This window comes from Anser anser (genome assembly GCF_964211835.1).
Source record: "Anser anser genome assembly, chromosome: 21".
NCBI classification, from domain to species: Eukaryota; Metazoa; Chordata; class Aves; order Anseriformes; family Anatidae; genus Anser; species Anser anser.
This window is the reverse complement of record NC_139742.1, coordinates 3994308-4014982: the sequence shown is the minus strand read 5'-3', so window position 1 is coordinate 4014982 and position 20675 is coordinate 3994308. Positions and strand designations below refer to the sequence as shown.

The following is a 20675-nucleotide window of genomic DNA, read 5'->3' as shown; positions in this document are numbered from 1 at the left end:
GTTCTCATTTGCTTAACTTTTGTCTCCCTAAACTCTGTCTTAAATGCTCAATATCTGTTGTTAGGCCAGAATCAGGTAAGTTCAGAAGTCAATAACATCTGTGTGAACATGTAGAAAACTAGAGTGTGTTGTTGCCATGCAAGGTTAAAACTATGTAAATGAATTGATTGCCTTGTAGGAGGCTTTTGCTGAAGTGAGAGTTGTTTTGTTTCACACAGCTGCTGTAGAGTACCCTACTGTCAGGTCAGCTCTTGCTGGAGCATTGACAAGCTTTGTGTTGTCCTCCCTCTGTGCTAAGAAAGGTTACCTGGATCTCAGCTGAAGCTGAGAGTATCTGGTGAGTTTGTGTAACGAGTAAATACAGATTTAGAAAAATGAGTGTTAGAATATGCCACCCGGTGAAGGAGAGGGCCGCTCTCCGTCATTGACCTGTGGTCTTGGCAAGCATAACTTGTGAATTCAGATTTCACTGTGAAAAGGCTGATGCTGCTTCTGTCTCATATTTCTGACTTTTATAGAAATTTAGTCATTTCAGTGCAGTGTTCATATCACCTTATGCTTTATAACTGTGATACACACCTAGATATACGCAGAATGTTTCTGCAACATCACAGCCATCTGGGCATCCCCTTGCCTCGGTTCTTAAGCCAACAGCATTCATATGTGCAGTTTTGGCTTTGGGGAAGAAGATTCTAGTGCAGGAATAAAGTACACTATCACATGCTGAGTCTCCAGTTTTTCCTGGCATGGATGAGGTAATTTCCATCTGGTATGATGCTTGCACTGGTCTGTAATTGTGCTTACAGCTGCTTCTACCCCTTGCCTTTCAGATGTGGTGGTGGAGTGAAGAGCAAGGACATCTGCTGCTCAGAGTACTCCTCGCTGGACTCCCTCCGCACCTGGCAAGTAATCAAGGGTTGTTGAACGGGAGGGTCTGAACTATAAACTCTGGATCAGTGAGTGCTGAAAGGCTTTTGTGGTGTGTTTTTGTTTGTTTGTTTTTCCACATATCTAGCCTGGCAGGATTTTCAGATGGACAGTAGTCACAGAAGATGTTAGTTCCTGAATATGGCAAGGGTCTTACTTCTGAAAGGCATCTTCCTCTGGTTATCTCTGCTTACCTGGTGCTTTCTGTCCTTTCTGAGATGGAGCAACTGTCCTTTAGTGAAGTATGCCCTAGGCTCTTATTTTTTAGCAGTAGATAGAGCCCCCAAGGCTCTCCAGGCTTCCCGTAATAAACATTTCCAAGTTTGTAAAACAAAATTCACAATGAACTGGATTGAATTGGATTGAATCTGTTGTAGACTTCAAGCTTGTGGAAGGCAATGCTGAGGCTTTGAGAGCTGTTTGCTAGGCCTCTCTGAGTGATAGATCATAGCTCAGCTGTAACATTTCAGCCTAATGGTAAGCAAAAATGAGGATGAAGGGGAAAAAACAGAGAAGGGATGTCCTTTGTGGATCTGGAGTCAAAAGCTGAAGCAACAAATGTTGGATGTGACCCTGAAGACACCTTAGAATCTGATGGAGTCTGGGTTGCAAGTTGTCATGATTGTTATAGCAGTCCAATTAGGATCTCAAGTTATTTTGGCAGTGTGCCCAAAACTGAGGTTCTTTTTATTGATGTCCTAGTGGAAAAAAAATGACAGAAGTACTGTGAAACTAGCTTCTTGCTGCATGATGGAGACTTGTAACTATTGGAATGGGCTATGGCATTGTCAATTCACTGGTGTGTTCAGTGCTTTTTTCATTTGTTTAGATTTTTTTTATGCACTATAATATTAATCTGTAGAACTAGGGTTGAAAAACCTCTTGGGAGGGCGCATTTTCTCATGCAGCCTGGCTTTCCGTTTTGTTACATCAGCTGTAGCACCACGGAGAAATGGGCTTTTGGTGGCTCCACACATCTCATCCCAGCCTGACAGAAATACATGGAGGGAATGTATCTGCACTTCAGTAACAAGGGAACTGGCTTGAGGTTTTTAGGTGAAAGCTCAAGTAAGGTATTTCATACAAATTAATGTAGTCAGCCATAATAACAACAAATTTATGATCCTACAGCTAGTGGAATAATGGCCAATGCTTTTTATTTGTTGTTCCTGACCAAAGGAAAGCGCAGCTCTGTTCTAGGACACCAGACTCCATGTTTTCTTACTGTTTTTTTCACACCTATGTTTCCTTAGGAGGTAATGCAAACATGACTTGATCAATGCTTAATTTATTGCCCTAGAAATAGCACAGGGGATCTGGCACTGAATCAAATGTGTGTGGAGAGACAGTGTTTTTATGCTTAACATGAGTGGAAATGATACTTTTAATATATGTATGAAAGAACAGGGACAGGAGGGCTGGAGTTTCCATTAACCACGTTGACGATATTTTTAAGAAGCTGTCTGGAAGATCCATTAGCTGCTGTACAGCTTTCTGGAGTTCTTAGGACTGTTAAAACACCCCAGTGCTGTGACCCCAGGGCACACAGCATAAGGAAGTGGAGTTCCTTTGCTGTAGCAAATAATTCATTCCCGTCTTCCTGCTGAGGGGGAAGAGGGAATAGCTGTAGTGAAAGATTGTCAAGAAATCTGTGTTCCTCACCCTGCTGAATTTAATCAAGGATGTTGGTGGCAGTGTGGAAATAAGGTTGGATGAGAGCTGATAATATTCTTAGGATGTGACTGAAGTCCTTCAGCTTCCAAAGGACGCAGCCACTGGTGACTAAGTCAAATGTGAGTAGGACACCTGTAACTATAATTGCCTAGGTGAACTGATTAAAAAGTTCCCATGTAGCTCAAGCTTCTGAAGAATCTTTCCTGAATTCTTTATGGCCAAGTTTTTTTAGGAATGAGACCGCCTGTCACTACAGAAAGGTTTCAGCAGTAGCACCTGAAGCTGAGCACAACTGACATATTTCAGGTTATGCCAGGCTGGGAGTAGGGATCTTAATTGCATCCCTCCTGTCAAAATCTGGAGCTGCTCACTAGGAAGTGATGCAATGCAAATGTCTGATGGTTAAAGGGAGCCAAGCCAGTAAATCAATTTGGGATCTGGCCCTCAGATACTCTAAGTGAATAGTTGCATCAAAGGAATACACTTTCATGGAAGCTAGTCGTAGGAACACTTAGTGATGCAAACTGTGACACTAAAAACAGGCATGTGTCCAAGATGAAGCTCTGAATTTGAGCTGTCTGCAGTTTTAAGTATTAATGAAGAGCTTGATTCTGATCCGAGGCATACTTCTGCAGCCAGTCGCTCTACCTCCAATTTTGATCAAGACTTAGTTGCTAATTACTTTGTATTTATGAAGCCTTTTGTGTAGAAGTTCTGATGTTACCAGTTCTCAGCCAATTGTATGAAGAATGAAGAGCCTGATTCCAGGTCTCAAGTAGGAGTCTTCTGTGTGTGGTAGGTACTCAACAGGTCCAGCTGGGTTGGAAGAGAACACAAACCAGGAGGAGTGAGGATGCAGTCTAGTGGTCAGGTAGCAATCCATAGCTTGCCTGCTAGGATTAAGGTTCTTGTCTGTGTTCCTCAGCTTTCCAATTGGTAACTTCCACGTGTATTTACTTGGTGAAACAACTGGAAAAGACTTTCAGATACCCAAATTCCATTGCATTTCTTGATTGACTAAATGGGGAGCTATTAGCAGCAGAGACACAGGAGTGTTTTGGTGGGATCTGTAAATGGATGCTTAAGATGGGGTGCGGTTTTAATTGCAAGTCCTGCTATTCTGGGAAATGCTTGGCAGCATATGTTTGAAGTACATATTTGTGCTGAAAACAAGGAAAAGGGGAGTGAATTGATGCAAGCTGAAGCTAAAAAAGTTGCTTGTTTTTTTCCCCTCTTTGACTTGAAAACACAATATAGTTCTAGAGTAAACTGCCTTTGCTGAAGTCTGTGGCAAAAATAAGCCAAGAGTTTACTGGAAAATTTCGATGCCAAGGGAAACAATGGTACGATCGGCTCTCCTGAACTAGTGACGAGCAGACTGTCTAGGCTGTTGATGTACAGACTGAAGAGACAGACTTGGCACTACAGGATTAGTTTATCACTTGTCAGTGTACATCACTACTGGTGTGACCCAGATGTCCCATGCTAATTCACACTTTCTTGATGTATCCTGAATGAAAATTCAATGTCTGTATCTTCAAGCAAAATGAACTGCACTGGAAAACTGTCTAGTCAAAACTAACAGATACAGCTCAAAGGTCTGGCGATTACATACACTAAATTGTATGGCTGTTACAGCGAATATATAGCTGAAGTCCTTTCAGACAGTTTTTACTAAAATTTGGGTTTGAGAAATGCGTATGTGTTTTGCAATCAGGGAGAAGAGACGCACTGAAATGAACAAGGCTTCTCTTAAGTCTTTAGTGTATTTTCTTGGTGATATATTGATTCAAAAAAGGGGAAGGGGAAAAAAGTCTCTTTTCTTTTGCATTTCCACTGGCTATAAGAAGGATTCTTGTTCTTAGAGTTATCCTGCTCTTCCCTGGGCTCTGTCATCTCTTTGGAATAGTGGCTACTGTGCAAAGAATCTGTTACCTTCCAGTTCTCTGTCCTTAGATCTCATGCCAGTTGTCTGACTTCCATGTCACCTTTATCTTTACTTAAATCTGGTTTATTTGACTTAGAGAAGGGTCCCTTATTTCTATAAAGGAGCCGTTCATAAAACTTTGAGGTCAAAACTTGGCATTCTTCCATATGGGCAAACTCAGGTGTGTTTTATGTCTGTTAACTGGTGTGGATGGTAGTGTCTGGGCAGAAAAGCAACAGGTAGCTGTCCTTAGAGCAAGTGGAACACCTCTAGGCTATGAAAGGCACAGCACCAAATCTGAGGAGCTACATCTTTCCTTCCAACTGAAGGCTGTGGAGGGCTGTAACAGCTGCCTCTTATCTCACAATCAAACATTTTGAAGCAATTGAGGCAAAGTATTTATGCTACTGGACAGTTTGTTTAGTTGATGATCCTTTTTCTGATTCATTTTTTTCCAAAGAACTGAAAATGAGTGACGTATGTGGCTTAGTATAAATAAGAAATACATGACGTCTCTTGTCAGTTAGAATTAGTAATGCTTCATACTGCTCTTGAGTGATTTAATGAAATCCTCATGTGTGTGCATCAACAGAAAGTAAACATCGATTGAAAGGAAAAACAAGAAGCTGCTTAATCTTGCTCAGTTTGGCTTTAGATAGAAAACAGCATCAAGAAAAGACCGATCTGGAGGGGTGGACTAGGGTGGGAGCATGCTCCACTGCTTTCTAAGAAGCTGTAGGAGTGAGGTGAAAAACAGAGCTACAGAAAAAATATTGTTTACAAACATGAATCCACTTGTAAACAGCCTGTGTCACAGAGCAGAAGTCACAATAATTCAGTGCTACTCTGAGATGGGGAGATTCAGTAGCGGTATTAGATATGGGAAGGAGACACTACTACAGCTGGACTACAATGCAACAAACAACATCAAATTTAGATATTCCTGGAGGCAAAACAAGTTGGAATTTGGGGGAGATACTGCATGGGTTTGCATCTTTTTTTTTTTTTTTGGGTGCTCATGGTCTTGTTGACTGTGGTGGAATTTTTTTAGTGAACTTCTCCTTTCTGTCTGGATGTTCTCTTTGTAACATTTCATGCCCCTGCTTCTTCTGCTGATTTGGTATTTCACCAGGTCCTTCTCACCAGTCATCTCTTGCAAGCTCCTTCCATTGAAAAATGCTTCTGTTCTGAATTGGTACAGCTATTGAATTTAGGAAGCCTTCACCAAATCAATCCTGTTTGCTCACTCAGCAGTGAACCTAAAGAAGGTGTAGCTTCCAGGGGCTTGCTGTGGGGGCTGACTGAAGATCTGACATGTAAAGCAAGTAATTTCTACAAAACCAAGACATTGTGGCAGGAGGAAAAAAAAAAAAGCTTTCCTAAGGCCAAACCGCAGGTAGTCTGAAAGCCCAATCCAAAAGAAAATCCCTAGGGCTCTGCTGATTCCTTATGTCCAGGTGCCTGTCTCATTCTGGAATAAGGTGCTTTGGTTCCAAACAGTCCTGGGCAACTTGGACCTTCGTGGTCTGTTTGCACCTAGCTTGGGGTATGTAGAAGGTTGACAGCTGGATTTACTTTTGCCTGGCCAGCCCCCTCAGTTCATTTTTTATTTATTTTTTTAATTCCATGAGCCCTTAAATGGGGTGCTGACATAACAATCCCTGAATATCTTTGTAGGACATTGCATTCTAATGAACAGTGTACAACCTGGTGGTGTTTTCTCCCTAGCTGGATGGACCTTTGGCCTGAAGCAGTGTGGCATTTCTTCTTTGGCTAGTTGTTTTGACCAAAATGAACAAAAGCATTTAAGGCTTCTTGAAGGTTTTTGGCACATAGTAGTACCTTTGGAGTTTAAGAAGGGGAGCCAGACAGTGGGTAACTTCTCTGGAGAAAGCTTGAACTTTCTGAAGCTGCTCTAGTGATTACCTGATCTCAGGTAGTGCTTCTAGGCTCTTCTCTGATTTCAGTCATAGTTGTGCTATTCCCTGACGTTTTGAATGTCGTGGAAGATGCACCTAGGTCCCAGTTATTAGTAAAGAAATACAGTTCTTATAAAATAGAAATATTTCAGGAAAGGTTGGATCTTCATAGCAGAAGGCAGAAGGGGTAAAAAGCAATTTAAGAACAGATGGAAAATGAAGTGAAAGCAGGGAGGTTAAAATCAGCTCCCATTATTTTTTGTGACTGTTCCAAGAACCAGGGTAACTTAGAACAAATAATGGATTTTTGTTGAAGCTTTAGCACATTGGCTCTAGAAAAGCTTCATCTAGTTCTATTTTAATTAAAGTTTGGAGGCAAATACAAATTCTCTGGACACAAAACCATTAAATGAATCTTGTATAATCCTTAGGAGGAGGTATAGTAGAACTTTTTCTCTGGCATTTTCTAAACATTTAATTCTTTCAGCTTTGAGGAGATGCCTTGTTATAACAAACTTGATGTTTCTTCTCTTTTGGAAGTTCCTTCAGGTTTTAAATTGTGTGTGCTTTATTTAAGGGTCAAGTGGTATTCTGGATGAAAGCAGTTTTTATCTGTCAAGGATGTTTTTGCTTTGCCAGACCACTTTATTACTTGCAGTTCTCTTGCTTGGAAATTTTAAAAATTCTCTTTAAATATACAAGCTAGTTTCAATGTCTAAACTCTGCAGTCAGTGATGCAATTCTTGCTCAAATACTTAATATCTGAGACCTAGTATGCTTTTATATTTTGCTACAGAAATAAGGCTTGGAAAAGAGTTTCTTCTACAATGCTGATAAAAAATAAGCAGATATTAGTAAAACTTGTTGCCAGATTTTCTTTTAAATTTGCTGGATGAGGTGGTTTCAAGTATTGCTGTCATTTGAGAGCAGGATGGGCAGAAAGGATCCTTTGGGTTGAAGGGTGATTTCAGCACTACTCAGATAGCTTGTGTTGTTTTTTTTGTGGGTCTGTATTCCTTAATAAAGGCTTCCAATCCCGTTCATGCACCAAAGCGCTCTGTAGTATTCAAATAATGACAAAACCCAAGGAAGAATAGGCAGAACTTGCTCTGGCATCAGCCCTCTGGGGCTTGCAGAGGGCCTTTGAGCTGCTGGCTGTACTGCGCGAGGGGATGCAGGCAGCAGGACGTCTCCACTGCGCTTCCCCTGCACTGCAGGGACTGTTTGTGGGAGGTGCTCTTGGGATACAATACTCAGATACCTGTAATAAAGTGGGCTTTTGTGGAGTTTGAAGACAACGGAGACTAAGGATAAGAACGGAGACGGTGAAGGTCAGGCTTTTGTCTTACAAAGAAATTAAATGCACAGATGGTCCCAGTGCTTTGGCTTTCTTGGCTGGTAGGTGGCAGAGCCTGGTTGGGAGAGCTTCCTCAGGCTGTTGCTCCTGTTGGGCACCTGACTGGTACTTAGGGGTCAGGAAGTCTTGATGAAAGCAGTGGAAAGTGTGTGCCTGTGGCAGGAAATACTGCTTTTCCTGGGCACCCCGAAACAAGTGCTGCTGCAGCTGGGTTTGAGGGCTGCGAGTGTGCAGAGAAGAGCAGTGGCGCAGGAAAGCTGCGCAGTGTGGTTTGGCAGGCAAATGCATCTTGAGTGATGTACGCCTCAGGATTAATACTTCTCACTGGTCAGTGTGACTAACACAGCTGTGAAGACCTCAAATCTTTCACTTTTTTATAAACTTGTTTTCATTTGTGAGCTGGCTGTTGCTCTAAAACAGAGCCCAGAGCTTCAAAGTGGTGCCTGCAAGGCAGGGTGGGACCTAGCTGTAGTTACAGCTCGGTAGTTGTTCTTCTCCCCACCTTCTTATGATCCTGCCTTCTTGTAGGGTCTGTGACTGAGTGCTGAAGGCACAAAGCACTTCTTTTTTTCCACAGATACCCCAGGAGCCTTTCCTGGCCATGCTGCCCTAGCTTTTAAATGGTTTGTCTTTCTCTCCCTTCTTTCAGAGCATCTTTAAAATAGCTCTGCCTTGTTCCATGTGTTAGAGAAACTGGCTGCCTAAATCACAGCTAAATCAGAAACATAGCTGATCATTTGGACAGATACAAGCTGTGTGGGCTTCTTGCCAGCGTTATATTTGCTTTTGTCTTCATAAAAAGTAGTCCTGAGAGATACAGGCTTGCAAACAGTGAGAATCCAGCAAAGGCATGTACTTTCATATAGTTTTTTTAGAATATTTATTTTTCCAGTCAGCCAGCTTCATGAGTTATTTCAGGCCATGGTATGTTGCCTGCTTGTTGATCAGATGCACAGCGTGATAATGACTTGGGGAAAAAAAAAAAGAGAGAAATGGCTTACTGCTGGCCCCTGCAGATTGTTTGTAATTGGATGTAAGTGATTAAAGTTGTGTGGTGTGCACCCTGCGCGATCCTTGCCTGGGTGTGTTTTGGTGATGTGGTGGATGAGTGTCCATGCTGGGAGCAGCCTGTGTGGATTGCTTCAGTGCTTGATGTGGCAAAGGTGAAGCTGCTGGTAGGAAAAGTGGCTTGGTGCCTTATTGACTGGAGTCTTTATCTTTTTTTCATACTGTTTAGGAAAATGAAGAGGGCGAAATATTTTGGAGTTGTTGTAGGAACAAATTACTCAGCCATGTCTTCAAAGTAGTCTTAAATGCATCAATATAATGTCATATTAGAAAAAGAGTGAGACTTCAGTGACTTGAATTTGAGTCCCTACTTCACTTGTATTTCCTGTGGGACTGTGGGTATGCAGCATATTCCCTGCATCAGCTTGCTGCTGGTAACACTGGTAAGAGCACTTATTAGTTGCAATACATCGAGTGCTGTAGTCTTTAAGCCCTATGTTAATAGGGTCTAGGTAAGTGATTAGCACTAATTGAATTGTGGGCAATCCCGTGAGTTAGGTCAAGCTTGGTTCAAGTCTAGCAGGGAGAAGGCCAAGTTTGATATGTGAGATGCAACTTGCTGGAGCAGGGGAGTTCTAGTTCTCCTGGATGGACTGATTAATAGCCTTGGCTATTAGGTCATTGAACACAGGGTACCCAGCGCTGTAGTTCACAGGCCTCTCACAAGGAAAGGAAGGTGAGGTGAACTAGCACATACTGGGAACTGAGGTGGCAAGAAGCTTTTCAGTAAAGCAAGGTAACTGTAGATTTGGAGGAAGATGCTGGGAGTAGGAAAGAAAAGGAGATGTACTTACCAGCAGCCCATTTTAGCCCTCTCTTGGAGGGGGCTAGGCAGTGAAGCTCATCCTACATATGAGGAAACGTTGTCTGGTGTGTGCCAAAGCCCTGTGAAAGCAGCCTTACCACCACCTCTTCTCAGAGGCTTATTACCCCTGCCATTCTTGAAAACAGTTTCTATACAGACAATTTGGGAAATTCTGAGTGCAATTAATCTTTACACTTGTGTATTCTGCTTTCCTTTACCTTACAAGGCAAACAGGCCTGAGCAGTAGTAGGAGGGAATATCTTCATGGACAAACAGGCTCTAAAACTGCCATTTACCTGGGAGATGACAGGCAGGCCCAAATACCCAAGAAGGCTGAGGTTAGAGCTACGTACTCAGCAGGCCCAGGAGTTGTTTGACGTCTGCTTTTCTGCAATCCTTCATTCTTCCTGCAGCAGCCTTACTTCTCTCAGGATAACAGATTGTTCCTACTTTTAACCACCTCAACTAAGCGCCTTGCCTGTTCTGCCTGGTATGTAAGGACTCACTGCTTTCTCAGCCTGTGCCTGAGGCTTAACTTGCCACCTCAGGGTTAGTGCTGCATTACTGCAATTACACGGCTTCTGCACTGGAGCTGGTCTGGATGCCTCAGAGCATGGGCAGGGCTGGCAGGGAAGTGGCTGGCTGAGGATGAAAACAGCCGGGCTGGCCAACAGCCACCAGGATATGAGGTAAATTATTTAAAACACTGCTGGAGCTCCCTTCCTTCAACTGGATTCGAGTATTTGTAGGTGGCTAATATACTGAGATAGAACAAGATAAGTATTTGTCTTTATATCAGGTCGGTGGCAGAACAGGAAAACCTAGATCTCTTCCCTCTGTTTCTACTGTTTTTCCCATCAATACTAAACTGTTGTTGACCCTGCTGCTTCCCAGCTAATCTGCTCATCTGACCTAATGGCAAAATGGGTAAAGAGTTGTAGGATGGAACGCAAGCTAATAAGACTGGTACGGCCTGCTGCCTTGTGCTCTTCCGCTCTGAACCTCACTTACAAATTGCTGCCCCTTTTTGGTGGGAAGCTGAAGGCCCACTGAAAGTATTTCCCCAGCTGCATGTTTGTCTGAAATTGTTCCGAAGTCTTACTCTTGTTTTTGAAGGCAACAATCTGCCTGAAGTACTACAGCGTTAATCTTCTTGTGAAACTGCAACAGGGTTTTGAAGCTGTTCTGCATTACATCCCCAGTTGTTTCCCTGTCCTAACCATAAGGCCCGGTAACATATCTCTGGTGCCAGCACTTCCAGCTATAATTTATCTGAACTTCTACCTTTCCCTTCTTCGCTTCCTCCTTTTTAAAACCAGTAATATTTGAATGGTAATTCCAGCCTCAAGGCATGTGTAAATTCATTAAAGATCTTGCCTTTTGAAGTGGAGTTAGTACTTTGTTAAAGCAGTTTGTATGTTCTGGGTCATGAACCATCTAATCAGAGACCTGGGTGCATCTGGGCTGTGCTAATTAAAGCTGCAGCCCTGGAGCACAGAAGCAGAGGCATCAGCTCAGTGCACAGTCAAGCTTCTGAGACTTCAGTTGCAGAATGACCTCTAGCTTCTGCGCTGGGTGCTGATTGCCATCAGACAAGCTCCTGGTGCAGGGACACTTGTCTGCTTGTGTGGTAATTTCCTGTATCACAGTACCATCACTGATAAGCCTCCTAGAGTCTTTTTTCTCATAACAGATTAATTTAATATTGTCTCTTTTCTTGCCAGAAGCCTGTTTTAAGAAGTCCCCCACCATCTAGGGGTGTGGACTGTGCATCTTCCAGCCATATGGATCCTGGCCAGTTCCTTCAGATGTTGTATCACTGGCTCCCGGTTGCATTTTGTTAGTGCCTATAGCACAGGATTCCTGCTTCTAATTCTTGGCCTAAGCACCTTTCTAATGGACGCTGTTAGCATGACACCAGCAGCTGATGTTCAGGTCCTGAATGTTCAAAAGCATTTGATTTGTGAGAACTGCAGAATTTCTGGAGAAAAGAGATCCATCAAGAGGAGGGAGGTGTCTTTTAGGAGTGTAGCTCAAATATGAAAGCAGTGAATGAGCTGGGTACCTGGACAAATTGGATTTCCTGGCCCTGGATGCTTTGGTGAGGTGTTTATTAGAGTTGAACAAATCACTTAGCTTTTTTTATGGCTCACTCCTAAAGTAAAATAAATGCTTTGGGATGAAAGTGTTCTTGATAAACATCTCAGACTTTTAAGAAATACTTCTGGGATTATTTGCCCTTTAAGTTTTAGGCAACCTGACTTCAATGTTCTGCCTTGTTTGCCTTCAGCTCTTAAAAAACAGAGTAGAACAAATTGACTTGTTGAAGGAAAAACAAAATTGTCACACAGGTATTAAAACAACTTGGCGTCAATCTACAAGCAGTTCTGGTTGGCCTGCACTGCTTTTCTTTGTATGGAAAAAAAGTAATCCAGATCTAGTTATCTCCAGCAAAATCTGCTATTGAAAACAGAGGCATCCTAGTCCCTATATGGTGTGAGTCTTGGCAGTAGCTTACTTTGATCAAATACAAATCAACCAGGAGTTTTTTCCCCTTTCTCAGCATCTCTTTTGGCAGAGCCTCCATCTGTGGTTAGTATTGGAGAGCCTGGTGGCTGTTCCAAGCTGAAAAGAATGCCCATCGTGGGATTTGGTGAATAGCTCTATTCATAAGTCATCTTGCCCTCCCCCTTCCCCCTCCAGCAATGCACTTGAAGTCTCCAGGATACTTGTGCAACCTTGGGTCTAATGCGCGGGGCGGCGTGGAGAAGAGCACGGTACAGCCCGTCCTGAGGAAAAGCAGCAGCACGTAGCTGCTGCTTCTGAAGCGCAGTAGAAAAGGAGTTCATACATTTTTCCTTCTTGAGCATAACCCTGCTAGTCACCTTGTCCAGGGTCCAATTCCTTCCATTTATGCGGTCTGGCTCAGTTTTCTTCCCTAGTGGACTTCTTGTGTGTGGAGGGAGAAGTGGCACCGCTGCCTTTGGACGCAGAGCCAATAACATGGGTAGCCGAGGGAAGTGCCTGCTGTGTGCCTCTTATTACCTTGCCTGGCACCACGAGGGCGGACAGCTCTGGGCTTGGGAAAGGACTTCTCTAAGGATTTTGATTTTTGAAAAAAGCTTCTCTTTCGTTTTCCACTGCCATGAAACTCGACTGTTGAAAAACTTGACAAATGAGTGAGCTACTCTGCCCTTTCTTGTTTATTTTACTAGCAGAGAAGAAAATGTGGGAAGTAGGAACGAAAGCAAACAAGGTGGGAGGGAGAAGATATATGAGAGTTAAAAAAATAAAAATTTAAGAGGTAAAAATGGAAGTGAAACTTCCTGAAATTAACTTTTATAGGATTTTGTAAATAAACGTCAGTCCCGAAGAGAATGATTTTCATGATGTCTATACAAACTTTTTTTTCACTGATGGAACAGTGCTGTATGATCACAATGGAGGTCTTGTCCAGTCAGCCACTCCTCTCCCCGCTCATACTGTTCTCCTGTGCCCTTGTCCTGATCCAGCAAGCTACGTTAACTTATATCAGGAAGTAGTTTGGCTGTCATACAGCTACAGCCAGTCTTTTAGTTCATTCTACTTCAGCAGCGTGCCATCTTTGCTTTTCAAGAAATTCTGGACACCCAAGTATCCTCCCCATTTGTGAGTCTGAATCGTGCCAATAACTTATGGATGGGCTCCTATTGCTTGCATCAGTTGGCTGGTGGTGAGCAACTGCATTCTGCATCACTTTTTTTTTTTTTAATATTTTTTCCTTCCGTGTTAAACTGTCTCTATCTCAGCCAAGGAGTTCTTGCCCTTCTACCTTTCTCAATTCTCCCCCTGATCCCACTGGGGGGGCAAGAAGCGTGAGAAGGCAGCTGTGGTGCTGAGCCGCCCTCTGGGTTAAACCAAGCACATGGCATGTTGGTGGCAGTGGTTCCTTAGAGATGGGGTCACGCTCAGCACTTTTTAGGTAAGGACTGTTGTATGCCTAGTCGTAGACAGCCTTTGTCTTGAAGAATTTCAGAATGTGAAGAAAAGGATCAGTACAAAACACCTGCTTAACCAGATGCATTGCAGTTCTCCTTATTTAAGGTTATGGCACTTAATCCTCAAAGTAGCAGGCCGAAGGTGAAGAACACATCAGAATTGATTCTGATAACTGAAGATGAGGGCTGCACTTGCTGGCTATAACCTTCCTGTCCCGTTAATGCTGCTTCTCATGTGGAAGTATATACCTACAGTCCTTATTTCAGATCAGGGCATTGCACAGTCTGGTATGAACTGAAGCTGTGAGGATCTTTGGTGTGAAAAATTGGCAATAGAAACGTTGAGAAGCTTTCAGGATATCATAGTGAGGGTGTCTGTTAAATTATACTGAAACAAAACTTCAGTATTAGATCTACCTCAGTTCTCCTTTTCCTTCCAGATTAAGAAGTGTCCAGTAATAAACTTTTTTTTCCTCCCTGTTTAACTGAATGAGCTGCTCTGATGTTTTCTTAGGGTTACATATCCTTTCAGATACAGTTCCAGTCAGATGACAGCATGTTTGCTGGAAAATGTGATCTGAAGAGATGATGGGTGACTAGAGACTGTTTTGTTTTAGGTGGAATTCTGATTTCACAGCTAGAGAAGTAGTCATAGCACTTAAAGTACCACCTTCTCCTACTTGGCCCACTATTTAATTCTGCAGGAACATGCTGAGACCAGGTAGGTAAGATGATGGGATTTACCATTTCATGAGTAAAACTTATCAAGTGAGATGGAGGCTACAGACAGAAAACGTTTTTTCTTTTTCTGTGCCTGGCTCAGAGGTTTATTTCTTTGGCAGTCTGGAAAAATGTCTGTCCCTCCCATCTCTCTAGCCAGTCACACAATAAACTACTCCTAAACATTTGGCTGCCCTAGGCAACTTGCTCTGTCTGCAGAATAGAGCTAGCTCTGTTGCTGAGGCAGTTCAAAGTCCAGTGCTTTGTACTGTATGACTGCTGCATGTCTGCAGAGTCTCTCTTCAATTAGGAATTAACCTGGTTTTACCTGGCCTATAAGGGATGCGTTCTCCCTATTTCCTTCAGTTGTCTGGAAGGAGGCATTCTGCTGGTGGAAACTAAGTCATCTTGACTTGACACATCTCATTCCCTCAAAAGTGATGGGGAAAAGATGACAGGGACACTACAAGAAGCACTTCCTCAGTGACCTGCTTTTCAATAGTGTCGCTTCTGCAGCCTGTGAAACCAGACATAACTGCGTGCGGCCAAAAGCTGTTGATTGCTGGAAGCTCTGAGGTGTTGGACCCGGCCTCAGCAGCCTGCCCAGAAGCAGCAGTCTGAGTGCTCGTTGCTGTTTGCTGGCAGTGGGGGGAGATCTTGCTGGAGCTCTAAGAGTGGAAGAAACAGCTGTGTTCCCATTACCCCTCCTGCCCGCCAGTCCTACCAGGGAAGCTGTTGTGATTTGCCTGTCAATCCCTCTATTACCAGAAGTCTCTGTATTTTCAGGAGGCATTCAGACTGTTTCTTTCTGTAGCATCATCTGGGACAATAGTTATGAAGCAAGGCATGTAGTTGTGGTTTGAGAGAACTGGCTTATTAGACCTGCATCTAAGCCAAGGCTTTCTAAATGCCTGTGGGATTTTTGTATTAGAACACCTCTTCGTAGGGGTTAGGGTTGAACAGTGCCGCAATAAATCAGGACCTGAAGAAATCATTGAACTGACTCTTCAAAAAAGAATTGTTCGTGCATATAAGGCCAAGGTTTTTCAAGGTGACAAGAGTAATGACAAAAATTGCCATGCTGTGTAATGGTTGAGTGGGAGTTGGGGTGAGTTATCTAGGAGACAACCAATAAACATCTGTTCTTATTTTTCCAGAGTGTTTCTTGTCACAGTTGGCACATGGCATGTAGCTTTTACTACACAAAATACTTAAGCAGTAAACGTCTGTAAGGAGACATTCATAAAACTCTTTAGCTGTCTTTCTTTACTGACCTCTGCCCCTTGTCCTGATGGATTGCTGTCCAAGTTGCCCGGGGCTGTCTGAGCCTCAATGCTGCAAAATGCTGCTGAACACTTATTGCCACTGGCAACTGACAGGCTTACCTGGGGGGCAGGATCTGTGCTGAACACCCAAAGTCACAGGAGGACAATCTCCCACATCACCTCGAGGCATCATTTTTGACCATGTGGGTTGGGTGCTGGTTGTTTCTTTGTTTGGGAACCCATAACCTAGTTCTCAGAGCAGGTACAGTGGGGTTCTCAGTCACGTTGCAGGGTCATCCCCTTTGTTAATTCCTGTCTTAGGGGAACAGAAGGTGGCTCTTCCTGCTGATTAGAGTTTACTGGCCAGTGGATAGCTGGACCTGTAACACAGTAATCCTACAATGGGAGGAGAGCCTGGAAGTTACACAGCCTTAACGCTGGAGAAATAGGAAAACTGGGAAGGTTGAAGTCAGCGTGGGTTGGAGGCTAACGGGTCTGTGGGCGAGCTGTGAAGCAAGGCTTGGGGAGCAGGAGCCGTGCCCAAGGCTCGGATGAGCTCACATGCCAAAGCTGGCAGAAGCAGTTGGGTACTGTTGAAAGAAATGTTGTTCTTGGTAACAAAGTGGGAGCTTCAGAAGTTGGAAGTCACTAAGGAACTAAGAAACACTGGCACCAGTGGGGCAGGGAGTATGTGAGGGTGTCTTTGTTCACTTCCAATTTGTTTTTGCTTGGGCTACTGTTTCCTCAATGCTGTCCTTGAAACCTTGGCTGTTCTCCAAGGAGGAAAGCTGAAAGTTGTGGGGGAAAGCCCTTCCAAAACTCATTGATACAAAACTCTTGGTAACCTAACCATATTGCAGAGGTAGCAGGTTACTGTAATCAATTTTCAGGTGTGGCTGAGCTGTTAGGGCCTTTCTGGGGTGGTTTGCTAAGCCTGCTTTGAGAAATCTCAAATCCTTTGTGCGTGGTGTAGTCCCCTCTGCACCGCTTTAGGCATGTAATGGCACTAGGCATATTTATGGCCTCTTATAAATCTCTGTGATTGCTCCTCCTGGAGCTGTAGTAGGAGAATAGAGATAAATGCCCTGCTGCAAAAAAAAAAAAAAAAAAAAAATCTCTGCCAAAATCCTTGCTGTCTGCCTAGTCACCCTTTCATTTTTTGGGGGGGGGGGGGGGAGGGGAATGCGTTTATCTGCATTACAAGAGCTTTCCATATATAGAGCTGTTCTTCAGGCCTGCTCTCTTCTCTTACGAATTTATGCATTAGCTCTAATTTAGCTAAATACCTCTGGGAGTAAAGTGCCTGCTCCTTGCATCAGTGAAAAGTCCTTAAGTTCCTGTTGATTTTTAGGGGGGTTGTGATGTACTTCTAACTCTCCTTCAGGCTACATCCATGTAGCTTGAGCCTGTACCTGCTCATACAGTAGGAGCAGGTTTTGGTTACTCGCTTATCCAGGTTGGGGTGCAACTGCTCTAAACTGAATGCACAATGTCACATTTCAGCTTAATTGGGGCTGAATCAATCTCTGTTGCTTAGAGACAAATTTTCAAAGACATTTACAACAGCAGGCTCTGTGGGAACTGCAAGAGATTTTGAGTTTCAGATGAGAACTGCATCTTGTCTCTGCCATAGTGATTTGACTTCTTAAACAGCTGCCTCTGTGCTGAACAGGGGAACTTCCAAATCTGTCTTAGGTCCCCAGATGGCCAAGCACTTTTTTATATAGGAGTCAGTTATTGCTGTTTCCATCCTGCCTAAAGATTTTTACTCCGAAAGGAAAGTGAAATACTATCTCCACTGAAAATTGACTTAACTCTGGTCAGTCTCATTGGCAGTAGGACTTGAGGTTCAGTCACCCATACTCGAAACACTTGGCCAAAGTTTCTGATAGATTCTGGACGTATTTGTTCTTGAACAACAACTTCTGTGGTACTGTTATCTCCGTGGTCTGCTGTGCTCTGGGTCTAAAACACTTCACTAACTTTTGAAGAAAAAGTTGTCATGTCAACTGCAATAAGAATTTTTTTTTAAACATGGCTGGATGTTTTGAAAAACTTAAGATTTTTCCCTGTGACAGCAGTGCCACAGATCTAAAAGCATAACGTCTTCCTGAACCAAATAAGCTCCTTGCAGCTATCAATAATAAAAAGGTATGTCTACAGTATGTCTTATGTAGGAGCATGTGGTAGTTTTACATTCTGGGATCAGCTGTCCTGTGACAGGGTAACGCTGTAGGACAGCTTACGAGGGCACGCTAACAGCTTTATCTTGGGCAGCTGTGACTGATGCAAGGGTCTAAGCTTATGCATTTCAAGCAAGCTTGATGTCTCCACAGCTCTGCTTCATTCTGCAATGTATATTTAGGCCCAGAGGGTAGCCCTTTTCTCTAGGCAGAAAGCTGGAATTGTGTTTATTATAATTGTGTTTACTAGACTTGTGCAGGTACAGCACAAATCTCTGTGTTACTATTCTGAAGTGGAATAGTCATGTAGTTGTGGGAAGAACAAGCACATCACACTGCCTACCCTGAGTGAATGAAGAAGCAACGACATTTTTTCTATGGGCTTAAAGTGATACAGGACAAAAGAAGAAAAAATTGAAGTAGGTGAGAACTGTTAATGGATGTAGAAGTGTGCCTAGTAGGGCTGTAAGCAGGGCAGTTCAGCTACCCAGGACTGAAAAGCAGCAGGTCCCGTTCTCAAGCTGATCGAACACGGTGGTGCCTTGCCCTGTGCTAGCAGGTTCTGCCTCCTGGCTGGCCTCTAAGTGCTGGCGAGTCCTGGTGTACCAGGGCTATGGAGTACCAGGGCTACAGGGTGCGTGGTCAGGTGTCCCCTCATGTCCTCGGTAGCTGGGAGTGAACGGAATCTGTGAGCCCTGTGCAGAGGGGCACAGCTACTTGTCATGCAGTGGCACTTGATGCACAGAGCCTTGGTCTAGGTGCCCTGTGGGGCTCTGGAAGTGGTGGCAATAAAACTCCCTCAGCAACCTGGTGCACCAGGGCTGCGTGTTCCCAAGTACTGCACCGCTTGGAGGGCTACAGCAGCGCTCCCTGCTTGCCTGGGATTTGCTCTTCGAACAACTCAATGTATCTTTAAGATCTGAAGTAATGTTCAGGCAGCCTTCTTTATATAGCATCAAAATTTGGCTCAAGGAAATGTTCTTATGGTTCATTTCATGCTTTTAGGAGGCTGGACAAAAGAACTCTACATACTCTGAGCATTGCATGTTGTTATAATTCAGCTACATTGCCACTCAGCTTTGAAGCTGAGTCTTTGTCTCTGATTACTCTGGAAACATGCTTGCTAGCTGGGGGTACGCTGGAAGACAAGGACTTCTGAACCCAGCTGATGTGTGGAGTGTGTACAGAAGCATGCAGCTGGAGGCCTGATCAGCAAGGCAAGTAAGAGAATTGCTGATTGTTGTTGAAATGGAAATGCTAGCGAGAAGGCTATTATTAAGTCATGGCTGGCAAGGGAAGCGGCATCAGACAACTGGGTGGCTTTGGGAGTTGCCCACGGAGAATATGGTGGTGATTAAGAAAGCATAAATTGGCTAGCAAAGCCTGAGGGGGTGGACTAATGCATAATCTGGCCTTCCAAAATTGGCCAAATTCTCAGGAAAACCATAATTGCAACTGAGCATCAAGGAGTAGTTCCTCAGTTTGGCTAGACTTGTATTTGTTCAAATTAAGAAAGCTATGACTGTGCACCGAGTGAGGATCGCTGTTGTTCTTGCCAGGCCTCCTCTTAGCTGAGGCAAATGCTCGAGCTTGAAAAGATGACAGCAGAAAGACTTCACAGAGCTTAAGCTGCAGGGAGCTCTTGCACCATCTGTCTGACCTTACATACTGCAAGCTAGGCCTTTCCCTGTTATTCTTGTGTGGAGCATTGTGACTTTTGTTAAAGCATTTCCTCTGAAGGCACCTGATCTCTAGATACCGAGGAGAGATCCTGACCTCACCTTATGCAGTACTGAGGGACCGATCCTGCCACTTGTCTTGAAGTTGTGTTCCAAAGGTTATTCACAGTCTCTAAGAAATTGTACCTTGTAAACTCTTTTTCCTGGCTTAACCCTTGACTATCAGTCCTGAATAAGCTTTTGTATTTCAGTATATTAAAAGCCATTTTAATGCCCAGCAGCTTTCCTGCACAAAGGGACTGACACTGAGTAACCACAAGTACCCCAGTGCAGAGTCAGTGCTATTAGAGAATGGGTTGTTTCAAAGGGAGGATCTGAGGAAGGATTCGGCTCTTGGATTCAGTTCATGAGTCTCAGTGTTTGCGTGTCTGGGCTTGGGAGGGACAGGGTACGGCAAGAATGCATCTGTGCTGTATTTCTCTGCAAAACTGAGTGGAATAGGTGAAGAATTTGTTCCGAGGAGGTTGGATATTTCATACTACTCTGAGTTGTTGTGGAAAAACACCTACAGCTGCTAAACAGCTACCGCCCTAACAACAGAGGAGCGGAGAACTTGGGCTGCATTCAGGCTGTATCATGCAGGGACTTAAAGGGCCATGGCTGGCGGGTTGTCTTAGTGTGCTTCTTCGTTTCTTTCCATTTACTTGTTACTGGTTTCCAGTAGTGAGCTGCTGTTGCATTGAGTCACTTCTAAGTGTTTTTACGATTTACATTCACAACTAGGTTTCAGCAATAAAGCTTTAAACTTTGAACTTCCTATTAGAAGTGCTGGCATTGTGCAAGAACTTCCCTGAAACAGAATGCGCTAAGGTGAGCGGCTGTGTGTGTCAGGAAGGAGGCGCTCTGGCCTTGGTGCTTTGCTGAGGAGGTGAGCATTGCAGTTCTGCAGGGTAAGCAGTGTGCTTGCCCTAAGAAAATGTTGATCTATGAGGACAACAGGTATTTATTGCTAACAACGTGTATTGCTAAAGCAGAAGGGAGATCTAGGTAGCAATAACACTGTAAGAAAGTGCTGAAACAGAACTGCAGAGGTGTGGAAGAGACCAAGTGACCTTGTAGTGATGATCAGTTGACCTACTTCGAGCTTTTACATCAGGCTGCTCACTAAATCCCA

General features: G+C 43.7%; 1 protein-coding gene across 1 annotated transcript in view; it reads left to right on the top strand.

The window, feature by feature from the left end:
• Positions 1-20675, top strand: part of TNC (tenascin C) — a 177497-nt gene that overhangs the window by 7707 nt on the left and 149115 nt on the right. The window contains exon 2 of the mRNA XM_083807351.1: positions 831-902. The gene's annotated coding sequence lies outside the window, so the exon portion shown is untranslated. The remainder of the gene's footprint in view (positions 1-830; positions 903-20675) is intronic.